This window comes from Pseudorasbora parva, chromosome 10, assembly GCF_024679245.1.
Source record: "Pseudorasbora parva isolate DD20220531a chromosome 10, ASM2467924v1, whole genome shotgun sequence".
NCBI classification, from domain to species: Eukaryota; Metazoa; Chordata; class Actinopteri; order Cypriniformes; family Gobionidae; genus Pseudorasbora; species Pseudorasbora parva.
In genome coordinates this window covers 14,763,266-14,771,746 of record NC_090181.1, presented here as the reverse complement: position 1 = coordinate 14,771,746, position 8,481 = coordinate 14,763,266, and positions in this window count along the sequence as shown.

Here is an 8,481-nt window from a genome sequence, read left to right as displayed (position 1 = left end):
CTGCACCTGAGAGTGTTTACGGGCGTGCATTTCCTCTCTCGCTCTAGTCACGCGCGCGCACCCTACCGGGAGAAAAGCCCGTACGACCCATAAAAGGACCTTCCGCTCTATCGACATCAAGCCAACCCATACTCGGGAAAAAAAAACTTGTGAGAAACCGGAAGGAGTATTTTTGACACAGAAATACTCCATCAAACGTCCAACATTAGTTTTTGAAATTTTGTCTATGTTCAGGATGGGAATCCAAGTCTTTAACAGTGTAAAAAGCTCAGTATGCATGAAACAGCATTTCACCCCCCCCCCCTTTAAAGATTTGGGATGGTTTCCGTGTACTTTTATTGCAATTTTAAACATTTTTGTGTGTAATTGCTTTGTATAGCTGTACCTCTGCATACACAGATATTATACTCAATTCTTTGTGGGATTGCTCACCCAGTCATTATGATGAAGGATAGAAGGCTTTTGAAATGTCAGAGAAATGATAGGGTGGAGTGGAGCAGTTTTTGTAACCCTAATCCAATGTCAAACTGAACAGCATATAGATTCATTGGAGTTCATTGGCAGAATATAACCAAGCTTGAGAGCAACTAAGTTGAGGACACTTATGGTTTTATTTCTGCTGTTCTGAGAAAGTACCTTTTTTGTAGACCTTTTATATTTTCGTTTTGTATTATTTATACGTGTATACTTTGGATCCCTTTAAGCTCTTTAAGTTGAAGCAATGGGTGTGTTTGGCAGGGTTAGGGATAACAACTGTTGGTTTTCTGTTTAAGAGATTAAGTGTTTACATCAAGTGACCATCCAAATGCCAAATTAACCCCAAAATGTTTATTTGTACCACTTGAAAGTTTCCTCAATATAGAGCCTGCTCCAATAATGCAATGACCCGTCAAGTTCATCAGTTCACGGCCAATCATTTAGGGCAAAAACCTTTTAATTGGATAATTGTCTAGCGCCATTTTCCTTTTGTTATCCGCCTCTTGTGTGTTAGATCAAGCCTCCAGGCAGGAGGCTAATGCAGGCTAATGAAATGGAAAAATGGCATGGGGTAGATACAACGATCAAGGCCCTCGGCCAGCCAATGAATCTCTAAGCAACCGGTATTGATTCTGCATGTAAGCTCATGTTTAACAGAGTTGCTTAGGGCGAGATCATGCCTTTGGAATTAGTGGACTTAGGTTTTCAATTAGTGGTCCGGCTGGCTGGTCTCGGACTCCCTTCCCCCTCGCCCCTAAGTTTTTGGGCTAATCAGACCTGACTAAGGCTGAAGATACCTGCATATCTGTAATGTTACGTAGATACACAGATACTGTAGAACGCTAGTAGTGGTGTTTCAAGATCAGGTTATTTAAAATAGTCATGACAGTGATGTTTATTATTTACGTAAAAAAAAAAAAAAAAAGATTTCTTGCTGTCAGGTACCTTGAGAAAATGTCTGATTTCTGATTTCTGCTTTAGTTATTATATTTTGTCACAATGATTGCCCAATAATTGCACTTCCTTATTGTTATTCGCTAAGGCAAACTTCTGCATTAAATCAGTAAAAGTGGGGAAAGAAAATGTAAAGTTTTATGTTTGCTCAGGTGCTCCTTGGAGCTCGCCCAGTCCAAGAGAAATCCGAGGACCTGTCTTCTCTCATCAGGGCCGTAGTGGGTGAAAAGGGTCACGAGTTGAACGTTCTGACAGCACAACGTGTGTTTTGACAGGGCCAAGTAATGAAGCATGGTGTGACGGAAGACCTTTTTCCCCTGTCTCTCTCAATCGTCCTCTCTCTTTCTTTCCCAGATGCTGGCTGGGGTCTATCTAGTTCCTGTTATTTATGTCATCTGCAAGGACATTCCAGCTGTGCTGCATCCCATGGTGCCTCAAAATCTCTCGTTCCATAATGCCTCATTGAGTTCTTTGTGTAAACTTGAAACTAAGAAAAGCCACTGTTGTGTGTTCACTTTAAAGCACCAAGGGAAAAAAATGATGAATGAATTGTATGAATGGAGATGTAGGATTTATGGCTGTGGAACCTCTCACAGTGTTGCTTTTTTATTTACCTTATATGACCGGAGAGTTTTCAGTCTTTCCTGACATGCAGACCCCTTTTATAACCTTTTTGTTACACAAAGATAATATTTGGCTTCAGAAGATATATAATATAGTGCACAAGTTGTATGAACCTTGTAGCTATGATCGATTTGTTGAAGTGACAATTTATTTATAAACAGACCAGAATCAGCTCATACAAATGCGCACAAAAGTTTAACTAAATCACGGACACATAACTACTCTACACAAACATACACACGATCACACATACATGGATAGAATGGAAAGTGGAAGTGGCTGGAAAACCGTATCAGAACAATGTAATGGAGCTTTGAAAAGAGTAAAAAACCTGAGAGAACCATCAGTTTAAACAACAAGCTCCTTTGTTTGAAAAAAGGGGTTTGCGATATTGTATATCGTAAGTTTTTTTAAATTTGCCTGAGCTTTTGAAGAGCGACTGCATACAGATGCAGGAGAAAGTCTTCGGAGAATAGTTCGGTCCGATGGTGTTGCAGTTTTAATAGATTCCTTCCGAGTTGAGAGAAGAAACAACGGTGAAATTGCAGAGACTGTTATGGTCAAAGAAGGTCCACATGGCTTGATGTGTTGGGCTGGCGCAAATACTGAAGAGGATGAGGTCTCACCTAACAGTTAAAGCGTTCGGTAATGGAATGTTACTGAGTACTACGGCTAACAAGCGGAGGGAATTTTGGTTTGGCTTCTTAAGTTCCACGGATGTCCCATCTGAGGTTTGATTTGACCAATGACAAAGGTACATTCTGAGGTGGGAGAGTTCCTCATTCGCATGATTGGAGTGAGATGAATTTTATCATTTGTAGTCTGATAAATATAATGAATACACTGCATTCTATAAGAAAGTGATGTTCTCCAAATTGCTAATTCATAGTGGGGCAACTAGATATCACAGAGCCTGTCTTGGTCCTTAAGGAGATTAAATTGTAAAGATCTGTCCAGTCGCTACATGTGTGTGTCCTACAGAAATAAATAAATAGCAAACTAATTTGAAATGACATGAGGGTTCATGCTATATTGACAGAATCTTCATTTTAGGTATTGCAAACAGAAGTGCAAAAACGATTGTTATTGAACAGGTTTTCTGTCATTGGTCACATGAAAGGTCAGATAAACTGATATGATAACCCTATAAATTCAACCCATGCTCATTGAAAAAAAACTATTGCAAAATGGCATTACATGGCTTGTTGCCTTTGCTATGTTGTTTACTTTGTTTGTTTAAACTGAAATGTAATTATATCTACCTTAGTCACAGAATACCGGACCAAAAGAAGTAAAATGGATATTGCAGCCCTGTTTATCATCTTGCTTGAGATAACCTTGCTATCTTGGAGTAAACTGCTTGATTCTGTCAAATGGCTATGAAAACTAACCTTAACAATGAAACTCTAAATTCTCTGTATTGGACTAGAGCCGACAATTTCTCGCTTGACCCACCTGACATGTCTAAGGGAATCTGGAGAGAGGTGGTCCCTTCGATTTCTGCAGTGTTCCTACCCTCAGCTGATGCCAGTGGTAATGGCCACTGCAGAGCCAGAGCACTCGCCCATGGCAGAAAAAGACCCCAAGCTCACAGCAGAGCGGGAGACCACACTAATGCCAGCCACTGACCCTGATCCAGTTCTGATCCACAATGCCGTCTTTTATCTACGAGTAGGTGGGAATAAGAGAAGGGCTGGATGAGGAAGACAGCCTCCCTCTCTTCATTCCACCCAGTCTAAATCCAACATTGTCACTGGCCTTGACCAGGTCAGAGAATGCTATGCCTTTGAAAATACACCCACCCTCTCCCACCTCCTTTGCTCAGGCTAGTTTGTCCCTCAGCCCTGCCTTTGCAGGCACCCTACAGTCCCTCGGCTCCTCTATCAGCTCTTACTTGTTTAGATCCGCCATGGACTTCTAGTGCACCTTCTCAGCTACGGTGTGTCGACTACTCTCTTCCTCTGATCCACTCGGGACCATCATACTATCGGCTCCACAATGCTTCCTCGTCCCCACTGGCTTCACCTCGGTTGGACATAGACCTGTCTGTGTCACAGACTTTCCAACCTTCTGCTGTGCTTTGGCTCTCCACCCCTTGGGCTCCATCTGGCTTCGCCTTTCCTGCAGCTTTGCCTTGGTCCTCGGTCACTTTGCCTCCACCTTGATCCTCCAACGCCCAGGTTACACCTCGGCAGCTCGGTGCTGCACCTCCACACTTCCCTCAAGGACCTTCGTTGTCACTCTTTTGACACCATGGTTTCCAGACCTCTCGGCTACTCCGCTGGTCGGACCACTAGCACTGCCATGGTTCCTTCCCACCACTGATACCACCTGTGCTCTGAGCATCCACCTTTTCTATCCTGCCATCAGCTCATCCCTAGTTCCTTCCACCTTCAAATCCTCCATGGTGGTGTCTATCTTCAGATCCTCCAGGGGTCCATCTGCTGTCTGCTGTGCCCCGGATCCTCCCACTGGAGCTTCCTTCACCAACCCCTAGTCTGCCTCCTGAACCACCTCCTCAGCCTTTTCATGGCACGAGGCAGCTCTGGAGCTCTGGCTTTCTGTAACAGTTATGCTTAGTTACTTTTAGTTTGTTTATCTTCAGTTTCCTTTGTTCTAGTTTCCCCACCACTATCTGTTTTCACAATGATTCATTTAAGAGCACAGCTGTCTGCATTCAGTTTATTATCATTGTGTATTTAAGTCCCTCAGTTTGTTTCCTTCATTACTCAGTGTTGTTTGTGTGTGTGTTACACATGTTGCCTTTGCTATCTTGTTTACTTTGTTTATAAAAACTGAACTTTAATTATTATCTACCTCCATATGACATATCACCACAGAGCCACATTGTTAAGAGTTTTTAGGGAAATCTACAAATGGCTTAATTTTCATAGCTAGTATAGGACAAAATATTGGAAATTACACAACTCACCTTTTACCACGAAACATCTAATAGCCAGTGGTGGGCTGTTAGGGCCATGTGTTGATCGTTAGTGAAGGCCCTGACTGAAAACCCACGGTACGCTACTGCTAATAGCTAACAACTGATAATTGAATATTTGTGCCTGTTTGCTTTTAGTGTTTCAGTTTGAACCAATAAAGATATACAGGGAGAGACAGACAGGGAGAGTCTGATTTATATCATGTACTAAATATGTTTATTGTTCCACAGTTATTCCAAAAATATATGGGTTGATAGGCTAAAGCTAAACAATTTAAAAGCTCTGCTCACAGGAGAGTTATGACATCTCATCCAAGTTCTGTTCGAGATGACTTGCAGCATGAATGCCAGGATCTTGTGCAAGAAGCATGTCAAAAGAGAAAGCCATACTACACTCAAAGTCATCTGCACATACCAGACAAAGCCTGTTTAATGTGTGCGATTCACCAGAGACCCACAAATAACTCACTTGCTAGCATTAACACCCATTGTGTATTCTTTCTAGGCCGTTGAAATAATGTACTCGCCTAATTACATATCAAGACACACCTGTTTCTCTTCCCAACTACTTCCATGAGCACTCCCACAAAGCCTGTAAAATTCTCTAAACTTGCAGCAGCACGATATTGGCAAGCTTAGAGTACGTCGAGTTATTAGCTTAAGGTCCACAATGCTGATAAGCATAATTCACTCTATCTTCTCTCTAAGACTGCCCCAGTTTTTACTTTGCCAATGAAAATACATGATAATGTGCAGTGAGAATATATCTTTGTCAGGGAGATTTTAAAATACTCAGATTACTTGTGATAATATCCCTCACTGTGAGTGTTGTTAGGCTTTTTAATATGATTCCTCATTATTTCATACATTTTACTGCTGTGGCTGTCAGCTTTGTGGAGCACAACAAGGATTGCAATAGAAATGCTTCAAAATCAGGAAAATCATTCTTCACGGTTAAATTACATTAACTAAAAATAAAAATAATAACATCTGTATTTAGCTTATTATAAATGAACTGGAACTTCCGGCCCTCAGAATTGTTAGTGCTTAAGCCAATTAACAAATGTTAGTATAAGCATTTTCATGGCACTGATCTTATAAAAACTGAAATGTACAGGCAGGAATGACAGGAAAAGGATATTTTTGTTGTTCCCATTTTATGTAATTTCACTGCATGAGCACTTCCAAATTTCCAAAGATAATGATATACAGAAAAATAAGTTTTTACTTCTCATTTAGCAGGTGCATCTCATCCATAGCAGATTTTGGGTTTCAGTCTAACTCTCTAGGGTTCTCAACTCTGCTTCTTAACTTTCCTGGAAAATTTGCTGGAAAACCTTTATCAAACTCACCTGACTATTAATCCATAAGACTTTACCTAGCTTTTTCAGGAATGTTTGTTTATGGTTGGTGCAGGAAAATTAACCTCGAGGGCCAGAGTTGAGAACCTCTGCTCTAGAGTCTCCTGCCAGGAGTCAAAACTAAAAGCTTTTTTTTTTTTAACTATCTCGGAGACAACTTCCAGATCAACTTTACCTGAACTCTCTGTTATAGTAGTTCTGGAATACTGTAGCCTCAAGGCTATGAAATAAGGCATAAACATCTGACATCTGAGACCTTCAGTCCAAGTAAAAAAATAAATTAAAAAAATAACAGTGATTATTTTATAAAAAAACTAATTATCTCCATAAGTTTTTGCTGAGGTGATTCCAGGGACTGTCTCAGGTTTAATACCCTTCAAAACACGCTGAATCAATTAACCGTGTTAATGATGCTTGATAACATGAGAAACTGTCAAAGAGGAAGCCAGTGTTCTGCTGATTGGTATTATTGAAAACAGCTCACATATGAATTTAATTTGCACAGGCCCAATAAAAAAGAGCTGTTCAGTCATCATGTCAGTTTTAGGCCAACTCAGAAGGCTAATTTGCTATAGTTTTCAATTTATGAGAAAAATAGGAATATGTAGCAATTAGTGCTGTCAATCAATAATAAAAAAAAGACTGATTACACATTTTTCTGTGCTCAATCATGATTAAAAACACGTTTTAATATATTTTTATAATGTAATAATTTCACAGTTAATTTCCAAATTAATGTAGAAACAACAATAAAAACAGTATATTTTAAATACTTGTTAAATGGCTTTTTTATGAATGAAGGCCATTATCTCTGATACTAATACAACTACTGATGGTTTGTTGAAAATATTTTTTTAAAACATTAATAATGGCCATTCAACATTACACTGTTATTAAAAGCTATCTTTTTTTTTTTAAATATTATTATTATTATTTTTTTTTACATTTTTTAGGCTTCAAAAATATAACAACATTGTATAATTTTGTGATTAACATCAGTGACACACAGCATTAGTGACTGCTGTCACTTTGAAGTTGCCATGAAATCAAAATTAATTTTTTTTGGCTTTTAGTATAAATATATCTACCTTACAATGGCAAAATTTATATTTAGAAGAGATAAGCTTCCAAAACTTATACAGTCTCTCAATTCTGCCAATATGAAACAAAGATTTTTATGACATCACGCTGCACTTCAGCTTCTCGTCAGATTTTCTGTCCAATCAAATCTCTCCAGAATCTAAAGCATCCCGCCCCCTACATTATAAATAGATGTTGAAGCTGTGGCTTAAATCGGTCACTTGTTCACACATTTTTTTCTATGGTGAATGGGACATAGTGCACTATATATTGGATATGAATGATTACGACTTGTAAAGTGTAAATATGCTTTCCATTTAGGCAAATGAAGTCTGATTTCACATTAATGTCAAATGAATAAATGCAGCATTGCGCACAGTCTGCTCCAGTCCAGAGACACGATAGAACATAGTGGATCATATGCGTGAGTTGGCGCAGACCACAAATCGTATTGGACCCATTTGTATTCTCTACAGAATGCTAAATTTGAAAACTCATATGGAAGAGATAAGAGGAGAAACAGTTAGAGATTAGGAGGAAACTGAGGCTTTACAGAGTTCAAGGGCTCTGGTACATTAAACATTTGTTGGTTAAAATTCAAAGTAACCTGGTTGCCTTTAAATTTTGAGTTTATTTAAATACATTTTTTTATATATATCTGGCGTGATCATAGAGATATATATTATGTAGATGCCTCATTCGACCAATCCGCGCAGGCACTAATGAGGAATATATATATATGAGGCATCTACATAATATATATCTCTATGATCACGCCAGATATATATAATTTTTTTTATTTAAATAAACTCAAAATTTAAAGGCAACCAGGTAACTTTGAATTTTAACCAACAAATGAGTAATAAGGGGAGAAACAGTTAGAGATTAGGAGGAAACTGAGGCTAATATATATCTCTATGATCGCACCAGTTTGACCATGCCAGATGGAAGTTATAGCCGATGGGAAAACTTGATGAGACTCGTCTGGATATGAGGTAAATTTTTTTTACATAAATACTGTTTGGTTTTCTCACAGAAACCAAT